Source organism: Arachis ipaensis, chromosome B1 (assembly GCF_059453495.1).
Source record: "Arachis ipaensis isolate K30076 ecotype BB chromosome B1, ASM5945349v1, whole genome shotgun sequence".
In the NCBI taxonomy this organism is placed as follows: Eukaryota; Viridiplantae; Streptophyta; class Magnoliopsida; order Fabales; family Fabaceae; genus Arachis; species Arachis ipaensis.
Window position 1 is genome coordinate 92,904,154 of NC_142436.1, and position 21,493 is coordinate 92,925,646.

A 21,493-nucleotide genomic window follows, 5' to 3' on the forward strand; every position below is an offset into this window, starting at 1 on the left:
CTGTGTTCGAGCTTTTCCTCTTCTCTTCTTTACATTACATTATTTTCTTCTTCTACTCACACAAAGGAATCTCTATACTGTGACATAGAGGATTCCATATTTTCTTTGTCATATGAGTAGGAGCAAGGACAAGAACATTCTTGTTGAAGCAGATCCTGAATCTGAAAGGACTCTGAAAAGGAAACTAAGAGAAGCTAAAATACAACAATCCAGAGACAACCTTACAGGAATTTTCAAACAGGAAGAGGAGATGGCAGCCGAAAATAATAATAATGCAAGGAGGATGCTTGGTGACTTTACTGCACCTAATTCCAATTTACATGGAAGAAGCATCTCCATCCCTACCATTGGAGCAAACAATTTTCAGCTTAAACCTCAATTAGTTTCTCTAATGCAACAGAATTGCAAGTTTCATGGACTTCCATCTGAAGATCCTTTTTAGTTCTTAACTAAACTCTTGCAGATCTGTGATACTGTTAAGACCAATGGGGTTGATCCCAAGGTCTACAGGCTTATGCTTTTCCCGTTTGCTGTTAGAGACAGAGCTAGAGTATGGTTGGACTCTCAACCTAAAGATAGCCTGAACTCTTGGGATAAGCTGGTCATGGCTTTCTTAGCCAAGTTCTTTCCTCCTCAAAAGCTGAGTAAGCTTAGAGTGGATGTTCAAACCTTCAGACAAAAAGAAGGTGAATCCCTCTATGAAGCTTGGGAGAGATATAAGCAACTGACCAAAAAGTGTCCTTCTGACATGCTTTCAGAATGGACCATCCTGGATATATTCTATGATGGTCTGTCTGAATTAGCTAAGATGTCATTGGATACTTCTGCAGGTGGATCCATTCACCTAAAGAAAACACCTGCAGAAGCTCAAGAACTCATTGACATGGTTGCTAATAACCAGTTCATGTACATTTCTGAGAGGAATCCTGTGAGTAATGGGACGCCTCACAAGAAGGAAGTTCTTGAAATTGATACTCTGAATGCCATATTGGCCCAGAATAAAATATTGACTCAGCAATTCAATATGATTTCTCAGAGTCTGAATGGAATTCAAGCTGCATCCAACAGTACTCAAGAGACATCTTCGGAAGAAGAAGCTTATGATCATGTGAACCCTGCAATAGCAGAGGTGAATTACATGGGTGAACCCTATGGAAACACTTATAATCCCTCATGGAGAAATCACCCAAATCTCTCATGGAAGGATCAACAAAAGCCTCAACAAGGCTTCAATAATGGTGGAAGAAATAGGTTTAGTAATAGCAAGCCTTTTCCATCATCCACTCAGCAAAAGACAGAGAGTTCTGAGCAGAATCCATCTAGCTTGGCAAATATAGTCTCTGATCTATCTAAGGCCACTCTAAGTTTCATGAATGAAACAAGGTCCTCCATTAGAAATTTGGAAGCACAAGTGGGCCAGCTGAGTAAAAGGATCACTGAAATCCCTCCTTGTACTCTCACAAGCAATACAGAAGAAAATCTAAAAGGAGAGTGTAAGGCCATTGAATTGACCATCATGGCCGAACCCACAAGAGAGGAGGAGAACGTGAATCCCAGTGAGAAAAACCTCATGGGACGTCCAATGATAAATAAGGAGTTTTCCTCTGAGGAACCAAAGGAATCTGAGACTCATCTAGAGACCATAGAGATTCCATTGAACCTCCTTATGCCATTCATGAGCTCTGATAAGTATTCTTCTTCTGAAGAGAATGAAGATGTTACTGAAGAGCAAGTTGCCAAGTACCTTGGTGCTATCATGAAGCTGAATGCCAATTTATTTGGTAATGAGACTTGGGAAGATGAACCTCCCTTGCTCATCAATGAACTGAGTGATCTGGATCAACTGAGATTGCCTCAAAAGAAACAGGATCCTGGAAAGTTCTTAATACCTTGTACCATAGGCACCATGACCTTTGAGAAGGCTCTATGTGACCTTGGGTCAGTGATAAACCTCATGCCCCTCTCTGTAATGGAGAAACTAGGAATTTTTGAGGTACAAGCTGCCCAAATCTCACTAGAGATGGCAGACAACTCAAGAAAGCAGGCTTATGGACTAGTAGAGGACATGTTAGTAAAGGTTGAAGACCTTTACATCCCTGCTGATTTCATAATCCTAGACACTGGGAAGGAAGAGGATGAATCCATCATCCTTGGAAGACCCTTCCTAGCCACAGCAAGAGCTGTGATTGATGTGGACAGAGGAGAGTTGGTCCTTCAACTGAATGAGGACTACCTTGTGTTTAAAACTCAAGGTCCTCCTTCTGTAACCATGGAGAGGAAGCATGAAAAACTTCTCTCATTGCAGAGTCAACCAAAGCCCCCACAGTCAAACTCTAAGTTTGGTGTTGAACTCCCATATCCAAACTCTAAGTTTAGTGTTGGGAGTCTATAAAATTGACCTGATCACCTGTGTGGCTCCATGAGAGCCCACTGTCAAGCTATTGACATTAAAAAAAAAGTGCTTGTTGAGAGGCAACCCAATGTTATTTAATCATTTTTATTTTATTTTCTCTTTGTTATTTCATTTTTTATTAGGTTGATGATCATGTGGAGTCACAAAAACTACTGAAAAATCAAAAACAGAATGAAAAATAGCACTGAAAACAGAACACCCTGGAGGAAGGGCTTACTGGCGTTTAAACGCCAGTAAGGAGCATCTGGCTGGCGTTTAACGCCAGAACAGAGCATGAAACTGGTGTTAAACGCCAGAAACAAGCAGCAGTCTGGCGTTTAAACGCCAGGATTGCATCCAGAGGAAAGCTGGCGTTCAACGCCAAAAACATGCTATAGACTGGCGTTGAATGCCCAAAACAAGCATGGAAGTGGCATTTAACGCCAGAAACATGCTGCAGTCTGGCATTAAACACCAGGATTGCCTACAGAGGGCGTTTACACGCCTAATTGAAGCTGGGATGATTAAAAATCCTTGGTCCCACTGGATCTGTGGATCCTATAGGATCTCCTCAGGATCTGTGGACCCCACAGGATCCCCACCTACTTCTTCTCTCCCCTTCACACCTTTTCATAACACTCTTCCCCAAATACCCCTCACCAATCAACTCAATCACTCTTTCCCATCACCTCTTCACCACTCACATCCATCCTCTCTTCCCCAAAAACCCCACCTACCTTTAAATTCAAAATAATTTCCCTCCCAAACCCAACCCTAAATGGTCGAACCCAAACCCCTCCCCACTCCTATATAAAGCCCTCATTCCTTCTTTATTTTTACCCAACACAACCCTCTCTTCACCCCTTGGCCGAAACCACTTCTCCCTCCATCTCCCCTATTCTCTTCTTCTTCTACTTCTTTCTCTCTTCTTTTGCTCGGGGACGAGCAAACATTTTAAGTTTGGTGTGGTTAAAAAAGCATTGCTTTTTGTTTTTCCATAACCATTTATGGCACCAAAGGCCAGAGAAACCTCTAGAAAGAGGAAAGGGAAGGAAATTGCTTCCACCTCTGAGTAATGGGAAATGGAGAGATTCATCTCTAAGGTCCATCAAGACCACTTCTATGAAGTTGTGGCCAAGAAGAAAGTGATCCCTGAGGTTCCTTTCAAACTCAAAAAGAATGAGTATCCGGAGATCCAACTTGAAATCCAAAGAAGAGGTTGGGAAGTCCTCACCAACCCCATTCAACAAGTCGGGATCTTAATGGTTCAAGAGTTCTATGCAAACGCATGGGTCACTAGCAACCATGATTAAAGTGTGAACCTGAACCCAAAGAATTAGCTCACCATGGTTCGGGGGAAATACTTAGATTTCAGTCTGGAAAATGTAAGGTTGGCGTTCAACCTACCAATGATGGAAGAGAACGCACGCCCCTACACTAGAAGAGTCAACTTTGATCAAAGGTTGGACCAAGTCCTCATGGACATATGTGTGGAAGGAGCTCAATGGAAAATTGACTCTAAAGGTAAGCTGGTTCAACTAAGAAGGCTTGACCTCAAACCAGTGGCTAGAGGATGGTTGGAGTTCATTCAACGCTCAATCATTCCTACTAGCAACCGGTCTGAAGTTACTATAGACCGGGCCATCATGATCCATAGTATCATGATTGGGGAGGAAGTGGAAGTTCATGAGATTATACCTCAAGAACTCTACAAGGTGGCTGACAAGTCCTCTAACTTGGCAAGGTTAGCCTTTCCTCACCTCATTTGCCACCTCTGCAATTCGGCTGGGATTGACATAGAGGGAGACATCCTCATTGAAGAGGACAAGCCCATCACTAAGAAAAGGATGGAGCAAACAAGAGAGCATGGACCTCAACATGAGCATGAGGAAATTCCTCACCATGAAATTCCTGAGATGCCTCAAGGGATGCACTTTCCTCCACAAAACTATTGGGAACAAATCAACACTTCCCTAGGTGAATTAAGTTCCAACATGAGACAATTAAGGGTGGAACATCAAGAGCACTCCATCATCCTCCACGAAATTAGAGAAGATCAAAGAGCTATGAGGGAGGAGCAAGAAAGACAAGGAAGAGACATAGAGGAGCTCAAAAGCACCATTGGTCCTTTAAGAAGAGGAAGACGCCACCCTCACTAAGGTGGACTCATTCCTTAATCTCCTTGTTTATTTATTTTCCTGTTTTTTGATTTTTATGCTTTATGTCTGTTTATGTTTTTGTCTTCATGATCACTAGTATTTAAGTGTCTATGCCTTAAAGTTATGAATGTTCTATGAATCCATCACCTTTCTTAAATGAAAAATGTTTTAATTACAAAAGAACAAGAAGTACATGGTTTCGAATTCATCCTTGAAACTAGTTTGATTATTTTAATGTGGTGACAATACTTTTTGTTTTCTGAATGAATGCTTGAACAGTGCATATGTCTTTTGAAGTTGTTGTTTAAGAATGTTAAATATGTTGGCTCTTGAAAGAATGATGACAAGGAGACATCTTATTTGATAATCTGAAAAATCATAAAAATGATTCTTGAAGTAAGAAAAACAGTGAATACAAAGCTCGCAGAAAAAAAAATAGTGAAAAAAAAAGAGAAAAAGAACAAGCAAGCAGAAAAAGCCAGTAGCCCTTAAAACCAAAAGGCAAGGGTAAATAAAAAGGATCCAAGGCTTTGAGCATCAGTGGATAGGAGGGCCCAAAGAAATAAAATTCTGGCCTAAGCGGCTAAACCAGGCTGTCCCTAACCATGTGCTTGTGGCGTGAAGGTGTCAAGTGAAAAGCCTGAGACTGAGCGGTTAAAGTCATGGTCCAAAGCAAAAAGACTGTGCTTAAGAGCTCTGGACACCTCTAATTGGGGACTTTAGCAAAGCTGAGTCACAATCTGAAAAGGTTCCCCCAGTTATGTGTCTGTGGCATTTATGTATCCGGTGGTAATACTGGAAAACAAAATGCTTAGGGTCACGGCCAAGACTCATAAAGTAGCTGTGTTCAAGAATCAACATACTGAAATAGGAGAATCAATAACACAATCTGAATTCTGAGTTCCTATAGATGCCAATCATTCTGAACTTCAAAGGATAAAGTGAGATGCCAAAACTGTTTAGAATCAAAAAGGCTACAAGTCCCGCTCATCTAATTGGAACTAAGTTCATTGATAAGTTTAGAATTCAATGTATATTCTCTTCTTTTTTATCTTATTTTGTTTTTAGTTGCTTGGGGACAAGCAACAATTTAAGTTTGGTGTTGTGATGAGCGGATAATTTATACCCTTTTTGGCATTGTTTTTACATAGTTTTTAGGATGTTTTAGTTAATTTTTATTATATTTTTATTAGTTTTTATTCAAAAATCATATTTCTAGACTTTACTATGAGTTTGTGTGTTTTTCTGTGATTTCAGGTATTTTCTGGCTGAAATTGAGGGACTAGTGCACGAAATTGTGATGTCCAGGCTCGAACAATCCCTGGCAACGTGAGCAACTTGGTACGCGTAATCGTGATTACACTTTAATTATGTAAAATTCATGGCTCTTTCTTTCCCTGGCAATGGCGCCAAGAACATGGTGCCAATACCATGGTTCACAACTTCGATACAACTAACCAGCAAGTGCACTGGGTCGTCCAAGTAATACCTTACGTGAGTAAGGGTCGAATCCCACGGAGATTGTTGGTATGAAGCAAGCTATGGTCACCTTGCAAATCTCAGTTAGGCAGATATAAATTGATAATGATGTTTTCGAATACTAAATAATAGAATAGGGATAGAAATACTTATGTAATTCATTGGTGAGAGTTTCAGATAAGCGAATGGAGATGCTTTTGTTCCTCTGAACCTCTGCTTTCCTGCTATCTTCATCCAATCAGTCTTACTCCTTTCCATGGCTGGCTTTATGCAAGGGCATCACCGTTGTCAGTGGCTACATCCCCTCCTCTCAGTGAAAAATATGCTCACATGCTCTGTCACAGCACGGCTAATCATCTGTCGGTTCTCGATCATGCTGGAATAGGATTCACCCTCCTTTTGCGTCTGTCACTAACTCCCAACAATCGCGAGTTTGAAGCTCGTCACAGTCATTCAATCATTGAATCCTACTCGGAATACCACAGACAAGGTTTAGACTTTCCGGATTCTCTTGAATGCCGCCATCATTCTAGCTTACGCCACGAAGATTCTGGTTAGGAGATCTAAGAGATATTCATTCTAGCTTATTTCATGTAGAACGGAAGTGTTTGTCAGGCACGTGTTCATAGGGGAGAATAGTGATGAGCGTCACACATAATCATCACCTTCATCACGTTCTTGGGTGCGAATGGATATCTTAGAAACGAAATAAGATGAATTGAATAGAAAACAGAAGTACTTTGCATTAATCTTTGAGGAACAGCAGAGCTCCACACCTTAATCTATGGAGTGTAGAAACTCTACCGTATGAAAATACATAAGTGAAGGTCCAGGCATGGCCGAGGTGGCCAGCCCCCAAAACGTGATCACAGGATCAGAATACAATCCAGGATGCCAAATACAATAGTAAAAGGTCCTATTTATAGTAAACTAGCTACTAGGGTTTACATGAGTAAGTAATTGATGCATAAATCCACTTCCGGGGCCCACTTGGTGTGTGTTTGGGCTGAGCTTGAGTGTTGCACGTGTAGAGGTCCTTTTTGGAGTTGAACGCCAGCTTTTGTGCCAGTTTGGGCGTTCAACTCTGGTTTTGGCTCCTTTTCTGGCGCTGGATGCCAGATTTGGGCAAAGAGCTGGTGTTGAACGCCGGTTTGCGTCGTCTATTCTTGGCCAAAGTATGGACTATTATATATTTCTGAAAAGCCCTGGATGTCTACTTTCCAACACAATTGGAATCGCGCCATTTGGAGTTCTGTAGCTCCAGAACTTCCACTTTGAGTGTAGGGAGGTCAGAATCCAACAGCATCAGCAGTCCTTCTTCAACCTCTGAATCTGATTTCTGCTCAAGTCCCTCAATTTCAGTCAGAAAATACCTGAAATCACAGAAAAACACACAAACTCATAGTAAAGTCCAGAAATGTGAATTTAACATGAAAACTAATGAAAACATCCCTAAAAGTAACTAGATCCTACTAAAAACATACTAAAAACAATGTCAAAAAGCGTATAAATTATCCGCTCATCACAACACCAAACTTAAATTGTTGCTTGTCCCCAAGCAACTGAAAATCAAATAGGATAAAAAGAAGAGAATATACTATAAATTCCAAACTATCAATGAAACAGAGCTTCAATCATATGAGCGGGACTTATAGCTTTTTGCCTCTTGAATAGTTTTGGCATCTCACTTTATCCATTGAGGTTCAGAATGATTGGCATCTATAGGAACTTCAGATTTCGAATAGTGTTATTGACTCTCCTAGTTCAGTATGATGATTCTTGAACACAGCTTTTTTATGAGTCTTGGCCGTGGCCCTAAGCACTTTGTTTTCCAGTATTACCACCGGATACATAAATGCCACAGACACATAATTGGGTGAACCTTTTCAGATTGTGACTCAGCTTTGCTAAAGTCCCCAATTAGAGGTGTCCAGGGTTCTTAAGCACACTCTTTGTTTTTGCTTTGGACCTTGACTTTAACCGCTCAGTCTCAAGTTTTCACTTGACACCTACACGCCACAAGCACATGGTTAGGGACAGCTTGGTTTAGCCGCTTAGACCAGAATTTTATTCCTTTAGGCCCTCCTATCCACTGATGCTCAAAGCCTAGGGGATCCTTTTTATTTGCCCTTGCCTTTTGGTTTTAAGGGTTATTGGCTTTTTGCTCTTGCCTCTTGGTTTTAAGAGCTTTTGGCTTTTTCTGCTTGCTTTTTCTTTCTATTTTTTTTCTATTTTTTTTCGCCTATTTTTTCTTTTTTTTTTTCTGTAAGCTTTGTTCTTTGCTGCTTTTTCTTGCTTCAAGAATCATTTTTTTATGATTTTTTAGATTATCAAATAACATGTCTCCTAGTCATCATTCTTTCAAGAGCCAACATATTTAACATTCTTAAACAACAACTTCAAAAGACATATGCACTGTTCAAGCATACATTCAGAAAATAAGAAGCATTGTCACCACATCAATATAATTAAACTAAGTTCAAGGATAAATTCGAAACTCATGTACTTCTTGTTCTTTTGATTTAAAACATTTTTCATTTAAGAGAGGTGATGGATTCATAGGACATTCATAACTTTAAGACATAGTTACTACTACTAATGATCATGTAATGAAGACACAAACATAGATAAGCACATAACATAGAAAACGAAAAACAGAAGAAATAAGAACAAGGAATGAATCCACCTTAGTGATGGTGGCGTTTCCTTCTTGAGGAACCAATGATGTCCTTGAGCTCTTCTATGTCTCTTCCTTGTCTTTGTTGCTCCTCCCTCATTGCTTTTTGATCTTCTCTTATTTCATGGAGCATGATGGAGTGCTCTTGATGTTCCACCCTTAGTTGTCCCATATTGGAACTCAATTCTCCTAGGGAGGTGTTGATTTGCTCCCAATAGTTTTGTGGAGGAAAATGCATTTGAGGCATTTCCGGGATCTCATGGTGATGAGCTTCATACGCCTCTTGAGCTCCATGAATGGGCTCTCTTGCTTGCTCCATCTTTTTCTTAGTGATGGGCTTGTCCTCTTTAATGAGGATATCTCCCTCTATGTCAATCCCAGCCGAATTGCATAGGTGGCAAATGAGGTGAGGAAAGGTTAACCTTGCCTTGGTGGAGGACTTGTCAGCCACCTTGTAGAGTTCTTGAGGTATAATCTCATGAACTTCCACCTCTTCTCCAATCATGATGCTATGGATCATGATGGCCCGGTCTATAGTAACTTCAGACCGGTTGCTAGTGGGAATGATTGAGCATTGAATAAACTCCAACCATCCTCTAGCTATAGGCTTGAGGTCCAATCTTCTTAGTTGAACCGGCTTGCCTTTGGAGTCAATCTTCCATTGAGCTCCTTCTACACATATGTCCATAAGGACTTAGTCCAACCTTTGATCAAAGTTGACTCTCCTTGTGTAGGGGCGTGCGTTCTCTTCCATGTTTGGCAAGTTGAACACCAACCTCACATTTTCCGGACTAAAATCTAAGTATTTCCCCCGAACCATTGTAACATAGTTCTTTGGATCCGGGTTCTTACTTTGATAATGGTTCTTGGTGATCCATGCATTGGCATAGAGCTCTTGAACTATTAGGATGCCGACTTGTTGGATGGGATTTGTTAGAACTTCCCAACCTCTTCTTTGAATTTCATGTCGGATCTCCGGATACTCATTTCTTTTGAGTTTGAAAGGGACCTCAGGGATCACCTTCTTCTTGGCCACAACATCATAGAAGTGGTCTTGATGGGCTTTGGAGATGAACCTTTCTATCTCCCATGACTCGGATGTGGAAGCTTTTGTCTTCCCTTTCCCCTTTCTAGAGGATTCTCCGGTCTTAGGTGCCATCAATGGTAATGGGAAAACAAAAAGCTTATTCTTTTACCACACCAAACTTAGAATTTTGCTCGCCCTCGAGCAATAAAAGAAAGAATATATGAAGAAGAAGAAGAAATGGAGAAGAGGGAGAGGGTGATGTGGTTCGGCCAAGAAGGGTGTAGAGGGGTGTGTTGTGTGAATTTGATGAAGATTGGAGGGCTTTATATAGGGAAGGGAGGGGGGAAAAGTTTCGGCCATATGGGTGGGTTTGGGTGGGAAATTGGTTTTGAATTTTGAAGGTAGGTGGAGTTTATGAGGTAGGTTTATGGGGAAGAGTGGATGGATGTGAGTGGTGAAGAGGTGATGGGGAAGAGAGTTTGAGGTGATTGGTGAAGGGTTTTTGGGGAAGAGTGTTTGTGGGGTTGTGTGAAAGAGAGTGGTGAGAAGAAGTGAGTGGAGGTAGGTGGGGATCCTGTGGGGTCCACAGATCTTGAGTGGATCCTGTGGGGTCCACAGATCCTGAGGTGTTCAAGGATTTACATCCCTGCACCCATTAGGCATGTAAAAATGCCTTTGCACCCAACTCTGGGCGTTCAGCGCCAGGTTGGTGGCCATTTTGGGCGTTCAACGCCCATTTGTGTGCCATTTCTAGCGTTGAACGCCAGAACCATGCCTGTTCTGGCGTTCAGCGCCCAGAAGCTGCCCATTTTGGGCGTTCAGCGCCAGAACCATGCTCTGTTCTGGCGCTGAACGCCAGACAGATGCTCCTCCAGGGTGTGATTTTTCTTCTGCTGTTTTTGATTCCGTTTTCAATTTTTATAGTTATTTTGTGACTCCACATGATCATGAACCTATAAAGACATATAATTAAGAAAAATATAGTTAGATAAATAAAAATTGGGTTGCCTCCCAACAAGCGCTTCTTTAATGTCAATAGCTTGACAGTGGGCTCTCATGGAGCCTTACAGATGTTCAGAGCATTGTTGAAACTCTCCAACACCAAACTTAGAGTTTGGATATGGGAGTTCAACACCAAACTTAGAGTTTGGTTTTGGCCTCCCAACACCAAACTTAGAGTTTGACTGTGGGGGCTTGGGTTGACTCTGCTTTGAGAGAAACTTTTCATGCTTCCTCTCTATGGTTGCAGAGGGAGATCCTTGAGTTTTAAACACAAGGGAGTCCTCATTCCATTGAAGGACTATTTCACCTCTGTCAACATCAATCACAGCTCTTGCTGTGGCCAGGAAAGGTCTTCCTAGGATGATGGATTCATCCTCTTCCTTTCCAGTATCCAGGACTATGAAATCAGCAGGGATGTAAAGGCCTTCAACCTTTACTAACACGTCCTCTACTTGTCCATAAGCCTATTTTCTTGAACTGTCTGCCATCTCTAATGAGATTTTAGCAGCTTGCACCCCATAGATTCCCAGTTTCTCTATTACAGAGAGGGGCATGAGGTTTATTCCTGAACCAAGGTCACACAGAGCCTTAAACATCATGGTGCCTATGGTACAGGGTATTATGAACTTCCCAGGATCTAGTCTCTTCTGAGGCAATGTCAGTTGATCCATATCACTTAGTTCATTGATGTACAAGGGAGGTTCAACTTCCCAAGTATCAATGCCAAATAATTTGGCATTTAGCTTCATGATTGCAACAAGAAACTTGGCAGTTTGCTCTTCAGTAACATCCTCATTCTCTTCAGAAGAGGAATACTCATCAGAGCTCATGAAGGGCATAAGGAGGTTCAATGAAATCTCTATGGTCTCTAGATGAGTCTCAGATTCCTTTGGTTCCTCAGAGGGAAGCTCCTTATTGGTCACCGGATGTCCCAGGAGGTCTTCCTCCTTGGGATTCACGTCCTCCTCTCCCTCATTGGGTTCGGCCATTTTGCTTATGTCAATGGCCTTGCACTCTCCTTTTGGATTCTCTTCTGTATTGCTTGGGAGAGTACTGGGAGGGATTTCAGTGATCCTTTTACTCAGCTGGCCCACTTGTGCTTCCAAATTTCTAATGGAAGACCTTGTTTCATTCATGAAACTCACAGTGGCGTTGGATAGATCAGAGACTAAGTTTGCTAAGCTAGATGGGTTCTGCTCAGAATTCTCTATCTGTTGCTGAGTGGATGATGGAAAAGGCTTGGCATTGCTAAACCTGTTTCTTCCACCATTATTAAAGCCTTGTTGAGGCTTTTGATCCTTCCATGAGAAATTTGGATGATTTCTCCATGATGAGTTATAGATGTTTCCATAAGGTTCACCTAAATAATTTACCTCTGCTATTGCAGGGTTCTCAGGATCATAAGCTTCTTCTGCATAAGAAGCCTCTTGAGTACTGTTGGATGCAGCTTGCATTCCATTCAGACTCTGAGAAATCATATTGACTTGCTGAGTCAATATTTTATTCTGAGCCAATATGGCATTCAGAGTATCAACTTCAAGAATTTCCTTCTTCATAGGCGTCCCATTATTCATAGGATTCCTTTCAGAAGTCTACATGAACTGGTTATTAGCAACCATGTCAATGAGTTCTTGAGCTTCTGCAAGTGTTTTCTTTAGGTGAATGGATCCACCTGCAGAAGTGTCCAGTGACATCTTTGATAGCTCAGATAAACCATCATAGAATATATCCAGGATGGTCCATTCTGAAAGCATGTCAGAAGGACACTTTTTGGTCAACTGTTTGTATCTTTCCCAAGCTTCATAGAGGGATTCACCTTCTTTCTGTCTGAAGGTTTGAACATCAGCTCTAAGCTTGCTCAGCTTTTGAGGAGGAAAGTACTTGGCTAAGAAAGCTGTGACCAGCTTATCCCAAGAGTTCAGGCTGTCTTTGGGTTGAGAATCCAACCATAATCTAGCTCTGTCTCTTACAGCAAAAGGGAAAAGCATGAGCCTGTAGACTTCAGGATCTACTCCATTAGTCTTAACAGTATCACATATCTGCAAGGATTCAGTTAAGAACTGAAAAGGATCTTCAGATGGAAGTCCATGAAACTTGCAGTTCTGCTGCATCAGAGAAACTAACTGAGGTTTCAGCTCAAAGTTGTTTGCTCCAATGGCAGGAATGGAGATGCTTCTTCCATGTAAATTGGAATTAGGTGCAGTAAAGTCACCAAGCATCTTCCTTACATTATTATTATTTTCGGCTGCCATCTCCTTTTCCTGTTCGAAAATTTCTGAAAGGTTATCTCTAGATTGTTGTAATTTAGCTTCTCTTAATTTTCTCTTCAGAGTTCTTTCAGGTTCTGGATCTGCTTCAACAAGAATATTCTTGTCCTTGCTCCTGCTCATATGACAAAGAAGAGGGCACAGAAAAAATAATAATAATAATAATATGGATCCTTTATGCCACAGTATAGGGATCCCTGTGTGAGTAGAAGAAGAGGGGGAGACAAAGAATGTAATATAATGGAAGAAACACAACTGTGAGGAGGTTTGAGATGTGAGATGAGATGTTAGTAGATGAATAAATAAATAGAATAAGATGGGAGAGGGAGAATTTTCGAAAAATATTTTTGAAAAAGGGTGAGTGATTTTCGGAAATGGTTTTTTTGAAAAATGTTAGTATTTTTGAAAATTTTTTAAAATAAAAAAAAATAAAAATAATTAGTTAATTAAAAAGAAATTTTTGAAAAAGGGGGGAGATATTTTCGAAAATTAGAGAGAGAGATTTAGTTAGGTAGTTTTGAAAAAGTTAAGAAACAACCAAAAAGTTAGTTAGTTAGTTGAAACAAATTTTGAAAAGATAAGAAGTTAGGAGGTTAGAAAAGATATTTTGAAATTAGATTTTTTTTTTTGAAAAAGATAAGATGAGAAGATATTTTAGAAATTAGTTTTGAAAAAGATTTGATTTTTAAAATCTCAATTAATGACTTGATTCATAAGAAATCACAAGATATGATTCTAGAACTTAAAGTTTGAATCTTTCTTAACAAGCAAGTAACAAACTTCAATTTTTTGAATCAAAACATTAATTGATTGTGTTATTTTCGAAAATTTGATATAAAAATAAGAAAAATATTTTTGAAAAATATTTTTGGAATTTTCGAAAATAACTAAGAATTTTGAAAAAGATTTGATTTTTGAAAAAGATTTTGAAAAAGATAAGATTTTCAAATTGAAAATTTGATTTGACTCATGAGAAACAATTTGATTTTAAAAATTTTTGAAAAAGTCAATCCAAATTTTCGAATTTGATGTGAGAAAATGGGAAAGATATTTTTTTGATTTTTTGAAATTTTTATGATGAGAGAGAAAAACACTAAAGAGATGCAATGCATGAAGATTTTGGATCAAAACAATGAATGCATGCAAGAATGCTATGAATGTCAAGATGAACACCAAGAATACTTTGAAGATCATGATGAACATCAAGAACACATTTTTGAAAAATTTTTAATGCAAAGAAAACATGCAAGACACCAAACTTAGAATTCTTTAATGCTTAGACACTAAGAATTCAAGAATGCATATGAAAAACACCATACAACACAAAACAAAAAATCATCAAGATCAAACAAGAAGACCTACCAAGAACAACTTGAAGATCATGAAGAACACTATGAATGCATGAATTTTTCGAAAAAATGCAAGATGCATATGCAATTGACACCAAACTTATAACATGACTCAAGACTCAAACAAGAAACAGAAAAATATTTTTGATTTTTATAATTTTCTAATTTTTTTGTATTTTTTTTTCGAAAATTAATTTGAAAAAGGAAAATAAGGATTCCAAAATTTTTAATATGAATTCCAAGAATCTTGCCATGTTAGTCTAAAGCTTCAGTCCAGGAATTAGACATGGCTCACTAGCCAGCCAAGCTTTCAATGAAAGCTCCAGTCCAAAACACTAGACATGGCCAATGGCCAGCCAAGCTTCATCATTTAACACCAGAGTATATTGCTTTTGATAACAAATTGCAAGCCTCAGTCCAAATAAATTTAGACATGGCTTTACAGCCAGCCAAGCTTTACATGCTTCATGAAACACTAGAATTCATTCTTAAAAATTTTGAATAAAATTTTTTTTTTAAAACATTTTTATTTTATATTTTTTTTTTCGAAAACAAAGGAGAAAATTTTGAAATAATTTTGAAAATTTTTTTTTTAAAAAGAAAAAAAAAAAGAGAATTACCTAATCTGAGCAACAAGATGAACCGTCAGTTGTCCATACTCGAACAATCCCCGGCAACAGCGCCAAAAACTTGGTGCACGAAATTGTGATGTCCAGGCTTGAACAATCCCTGGCAACGTGAGCAACTTGGTACACGTAATCGTGATTACACTTTAATTATGTAAAATTCATGGCTCTTTCTTTCCCTGGCAATGGCGCCAAGAACATGGTGCCAATACCATGGTTCACAACTTCGATACAACTAACCAGCAAGTGCACTGGGTCGTCCAAGTAATACCTTACGTGAGTAAGGGTCGAATCCCACGGAGATTGTTGGTATGAAGCAAGCTATGGTCACCTTGCAAATCTCAGTTAGGCAGATATAAATTGATAATGATGTTTTCGAATACTAAATAATAGAATAGGGATAAAAATACTTATGTAATTCATTGGTGAGAGTTTCAGATAAGCGAATGGAGATGCTTTTGTTCCTCTGAACCTCTGCTTTCCTGCTATCTTCATCCAATCAGTCTTACTCCTTTCCATGGCTGGCTTTATGCAAGGGCATCACCGTTGTCAGTGGCTACATCCCCTCCTCTCAGTGAAAAATATGCTCACATGCTCTGTCACAGCACGGCTAATCATCTGTCGGTTCTCGATCATGCTGGAATAGGATTCACCCTCCTTTTGCGTCTGTCACTAACGCCCAACAATAGCGAGTTTGAAGCTCGTCACAGTCATTCAATCATTGAATCCTACTCGGAATACCACAGACAAGGTTTAGACTTTCCGGATTCTCTTGAATGCCGCCATCATTCTAGCTTACGCCACGAAGATTCTGGTTAGGAGATCTAAGAGATATTCATTCTAGCTTATTTCATGTAGAACGGAAGTGTTTGTCAGGCACGTGTTCATAGGGGAGAATGGTGATGAGCGTCACACATAATCATCACCTTCATCACGTTCTTGGGTGCGAATGGATATCTTAGAAACGAAATAAGATGAATTGAATTGAAAATAGAAGTACTTTGCATTAATCTTTGAGGAACAGCAGAGCTCCACACCTTAATCTATGGAGTGTAGAAACTCTACCGTATGAAAATACATAAGTGAAGGTCCAGGCATGGCCGAGGTGGCCAGCCCCAAAATGTGATCACAGGATCAAAATACAATCTAGGATGCCAAATACAATAGTAAAAGGTCCTATTTATAGTAAACTAGCTACTAGGGTTTACATGAGTAAGTAATTGATGCATAAATCCACTTCCGGGGCCCACTTGGTGTGTGTTTGGGCTGAGCTTGAGTGTTGCACGTGTAGAGGTCCTTCTTGGAGTTGAACGCCAGCTTTTGTGCCAGTTTGGGCGTTCAACTCTGGTTTTGGCTCCTTTTCTGGCGCTGGACACCAGATTTGGGCAAAGAGCTGGCGTTGAACACCAGTTTGCGTCATCTATTCTTGGCCAAAGTATAGACTATTATATATTTCTGGAAAGCCCTGGATGTCTACTTTCCAACGCAATTGAAAGCGCGCCATTTCGAGTTCTGTAGCTCCAGAAAATCCACTTTGAGTGCAGGGAGGACAGAATCCAATAGCATCAGCAGTCCTTCTTCAACCTCTGAATCTGATTTCTGCTCAAGTCCCTCAATTTCAGTTAGAAAATACCTGAAATCACAGAAAAACACACAAACTCATAGTAAAGTCCAGAAATGTAAATTTAACATGAAAACTAATGAAAACATCCCTAAAAGTAACTAGATCCTACTAAAAACAATGTCAAAAAGCGTATAAATTATCCGCTCATCAGGGACCTGAGCAAAAATCTGATTCAGAGGCAGAAAAAGGAATGCAGATGCTGTTGGATTCTGACCTACCTGTATTCGAAGTGAATTTTCTGGAGCTACAGAAGTTCAATTGGCGCGCCCTTAATTGCGTTGGAAAGTAGACATCCTGGGCTTTCCAGCAACATATAATAGTCCATACTTTACTCGAGATTTGATGGCCCAAACTGGCGTTCAAAATCAGCCTAAAATATCTTGGCGTAAAACGACCAAACTAGCACCAGAATTGGAGTTGAATGCCCAAACTGGCACTAAAGCTGGCGTTTAACTCCAGGAACAACCTAAGCATGAAAAAGCTTCAATGCTCAGTCCAAGCACACACCAAGTGGGCCCCGGAAGTGGATTTCTGCACTATCTGCACTTAGTTACTCATTTTCTGTAAACCCTAGTTACTAGTTTAGTATAAAAATTACTTTTAGAGATTTACTTTTTGTTCTTTTTGACCATCTTTGGAACTTGTATGTTCACGTTTGGGGGCTAGCCTCACGGCCATGCCTAAACCTTTTTCACTTATGTATTTTTGTAAGTCCTATATATATGGCCATGGATTCCTTACTCCTACATTTTTATAGGTGTATCATTAACCATCATTAAAATAATTACAATATAGACCCCTTTTTTTAAAAAAAAATCACTAATTGGATTTTGATCCCTCAAATTATTGGTTTTTTAACTTTTTTCCTTTTCCTTTCATTCTCACATTAGAGGCATTCAGAGAAGAGAAGGTCTACTAGGTTTTTCATCCAATTTCAATTCCTGTATTTCTCTCTTCCTCTTCCTCTACTACAAATCTCATTAGCATATCCTCGCCGCTGCAACCTGCCGCCACCGCACAACCTGCCGCCACCGCGCAAGACGACGCCGCCACGGAAGACGCTGCCCCCGCTGCGAAAGACGCTCCCCCACTGTGCAAGACGCTTCCCCCGTCGCGCAAGATGCTTCCGCCTCCGTCGTTGCCTCAACGCTTGGAGGTTAGTTAATCATTATGCCTTTTCAATTCATGGATCCCTTTTCTTCCTCTCCCTCTGTCCTTAAAAAACCTAAATACTGGCTTACATTTTTTGCTACTGTCCCGCCACTCAGTTTTAGCACTTACTATGTATCTAAAGCTAAACAAGCAGGTTAATCCTCATGGGTGATCCAATTCTCAGAACATGATGAGTCATGTTAATAAAAACAACTAAAAAAAACTTTTTGTATGTGATAACTGATGAAATTATTGTTTTTACTGCTATTGCAGCTACTATTTCAAAGATATATACACCATACAAATCAAGGAATTAGAAGGATACAATTGGTTTTTGGTTCCATCGAATTCTGATTTTGGTCCACTCCCTGCGATTGTTAATCTTGTGATTGTGCCACTACTTGATTGTTAATTTTGGTTCTGGTTCAATAGAATTTTAATTTTCTTACTGATGCAGAGGTACATAAAGCAGAACAATGACGTTTCCCTCCATGCACCATTTTACCCATTTTGAATATCATAAAATCTATGCATGCTTATGTTTTCTTGTTCTTAATGCTCCAGGCTTTACAGAATTATTTTGCTGCTTTAGTCTATTCTGTAAACACTAGCTTTGATTCTCTACTGGAGTCACTACTTGCCAGCGCCAAGCCTTCACCACAGTCAGGTGGCATTCCCAAACAAGCGTTGCACTCAATAGCTCATTGTGTGGCTGTTATATGCCTTGCTGCTGGGGATCAGAAGTGTTCGTTCACAGTGAAAATACTGACAGACATTCTCAAGGATGATAGCAATTCTAACTCTGTATGTTCTCTAGTTTTTCGGCTACATAGAAATATTTTGCTAATAATCTGTTTCCCTGTCACCTTACTTTTGCAGCCTTCCCCAATTAAATCTTGTTTAAAATATGTATGATGAACTGCTGAATCTTTATTGCTGTTTTGGTATTTTATTTATTTAAAATTTTTCGTGGCTAGTCTGATATGATGTCCTTAAAATTTGTAGTATTTTACGCTATCCCTGGAATTTAATAGATACCATAACTTCAGGATATCTTTTCAATATATTGTGGAATGAATTTGTCCAACAATTTCCATTATACATCCTCATGACTTACTCTTTTAGATTGTTTCAGCACTTCCTTGTGTATTAATCATATTTTCATTTTCCATTTTAAAGGCTAAGCAGCACCTTGCCCTTCTATGTTTGAGAGAGATTGGTAGGAGGAAGGATCTTAGTGCACATGCATATAAAAAATTAGTTATGTGGGAGTATCATTAGCCAACATTAAAATAATTACAAAATATACTCCATTTTTTTTTGAAAAACTTACTAATTAGATTTTGATCCCACAAATTTTTTGTTTTTTAATTTTTTCCCTTTTCTTTTTTATTTCAGATTCAAAAGCATCCAGAGAAGAGAAGCAGCTAGGTTTTTCATCCAATTTCAATCCCTGACATTCTCATCCTCTTCCTCTGCTGCAAATCTCGTTCGCATATCCTCGCCGCCACAACACGCCTCCGCCGCCGCCGCAACCTGCTGCTGCAGCCGCGCAACCTGCTTCCGCCGCCTCCGCGCAAGACGTTGCCTCAATGCTTGGAGGTTAGTTAATGATTATGTCTTTTCAATTCATGGATGCCTTTTCTCTTCCTCTCCCTCTGTCGTTTCTCTCGTCTGCTGATGAACGGATAATTTATACCCTTTTGGCATTGTTTTTACATAGTTTTTAGTATATTTTAGTTAATTTTTATTATATCTTTATTAGTTTTTATTCAAAAATTATATTTCTGGACTTTACTATGAGTTTGTGTGTTTTTCTGTGATTTCAGGTATTTTCTGGTTGAAATTGAGGGACCTGAGCAAAAATCTGATTCAGAGGCTGAAAAAGAAATGCAGATGCTGTTGGATTCTGAGCTCCCTGCATTCGAAGTGGATTTTCTGGAGCTACAGAAGCCCAATTGGTGCGCTCTCAATTGCGTTAGAAAGTAGACATCCTGGGCTTTCCAGAAATATATAATAGTCCATACTTTGCTCGAGATTTGATGCCCCAAACTGGCGTTCAAAGTCAACATAAAATATCTTGGCGTAAAATGCCCAAACTGGCACCAGAATTAGAGTTAAATGCCCAAACTGGCACTAAAGCTGGCGTTTAACACCAGGAACAGCCTAAGCACAAAAAAGCTTCAATGCTCAGCCCAAGCACGCACCAAGTGGGCCCCGAAAGTGGATTTCTGTACCATCTGCACTTAGTTACTCATTTTCTGTAAACCCTAGTTACTAGTTTAGTATAAAAACTACTTTTAGAGATTTACTTTTTGTTCTCTTTGACCATCTTTGGAACTTGTATGTTCACGTTTGGGGGCTGGCCTCATGGCCATGCCTAGACCTTTTTCACTTATGTATTTTCGACGATGGAGTTTCTACACCCCATAGATTAAGGTGTGGAGCTCTGCTGTTCTTCATGAATTAATGCAATTACTACTATTTTCTATTCAATTCACACCTACTTCTTCTCCAAGCTATACTCTTGTTCTTAATTTAGTGAAGTCAGAATGAAGGGGTAACCCATAACAATCACCCAATCTTCGTTACTCGCTTAGCCAAGATCGCGTGCCTGACAACCACAAAGCGATCTACATGATGTTCAACGTAGTCATTGGACGACAGCCGGAGTATATTCTCTTAGGTCCTTAATCAATGATTCACGTTGCCTCTCCTGACAATAGAGTAACTGAATCTGAGATTAGAACCTTCGTGATATAGACTAGAACCATTGGCAGCATTCCTGAGATTCGGAAAGTCTAAACCTTGTCTGTGGTATTCCGAATAGGATCTGGGAAGGGATGACTGTGACGAGCTTCAAACCTGCGAATGTTGGGCGCAGTGATAGTGTGCAAAAGGACATTGGTCCTATTCCGACGCTAGCGGGAACCGACAGATGATTAGCCGTGCGATGACAGCGTATATGGATTTGTTTTCATCCGAGAGGATCATACTACTTGCCATGGAAGGAGGTAACACATGGTTGGAAGAATGCAATAGGAAAACAGAGGTTCAGAAGCAACAAAGCATCTCCATACGCTTATCTGAAATTCCCACCAATCAATTACATAAGTATCTCTATCTTATTTTATATTTTATTTATATTTTAATTATCAAAACCTCATAACCATTTAAATCCGCCTGACTGAGATTTACAAGGATGACCATAGCTTGTTTCAAACCGACAATCTCCGTGGGATCGATCCTTACTCACGTAAAGGTATTACTTGGATGACCTAGTACACTTGCTGGTTAGTTACGCGGAGTTGTGAAGAAGTGTTGAGATCACGTTATACACACCAAGTTGTTGGCGCCGTTTAATTAATAACAAACAATTTGCGTACCATCAGCTCATTTTCGCAGCGCAATCCGTATTAGCTAAAAATGGATGTGCATGTTGGTTTTGATATGTTCTGTCCTTGTCTTGTTGATTGCATGAATGGTGGGGAGTGAGGGACCTACATTTAGAATTTTTTCCTCCCTTTCACTCTCTTTGATTTGATTTGCAATGATTTTGTAGGAATCGGAGTGCCAAAAATCTGTATGGTTATGCTGCGGAGGAAGCTCTTGGGTAGGATGGGATCGACCTGATTGTTGACCCCCAGAAATTTTGCCTTGGCTGATCATACTGTAGTGAAAATACTGTAGGGATAGAGTTCTTCCCCGCCGTTGAATCCAATGCCCCGCAGTTTTGCAT

The 21,493-nt window shown here is 39.8% G+C and overlaps 2 non-coding genes across 2 annotated transcripts; one reads left to right on the forward strand and one right to left on the reverse strand.

Moving 5' to 3' along the window:
• Positions 1 to 646: 646 nt before the first annotated feature.
• On the reverse strand, positions 647 to 754 carry LOC148577487 (small nucleolar RNA R71). Its single transcript, XR_015903914.1, has one exon. It is a non-coding gene; the product is annotated as a small nucleolar RNA R71 (small nucleolar RNA).
• An 11,730-nt stretch (positions 755 to 12,484) lies between these two features.
• Positions 12,485 to 12,592, forward strand: LOC148577488 (small nucleolar RNA R71). Its single transcript, XR_015903277.1, has one exon. It is a non-coding gene; the product is annotated as a small nucleolar RNA R71 (small nucleolar RNA).
• Positions 12,593 to 21,493: the final 8,901 nt, after the last annotated feature.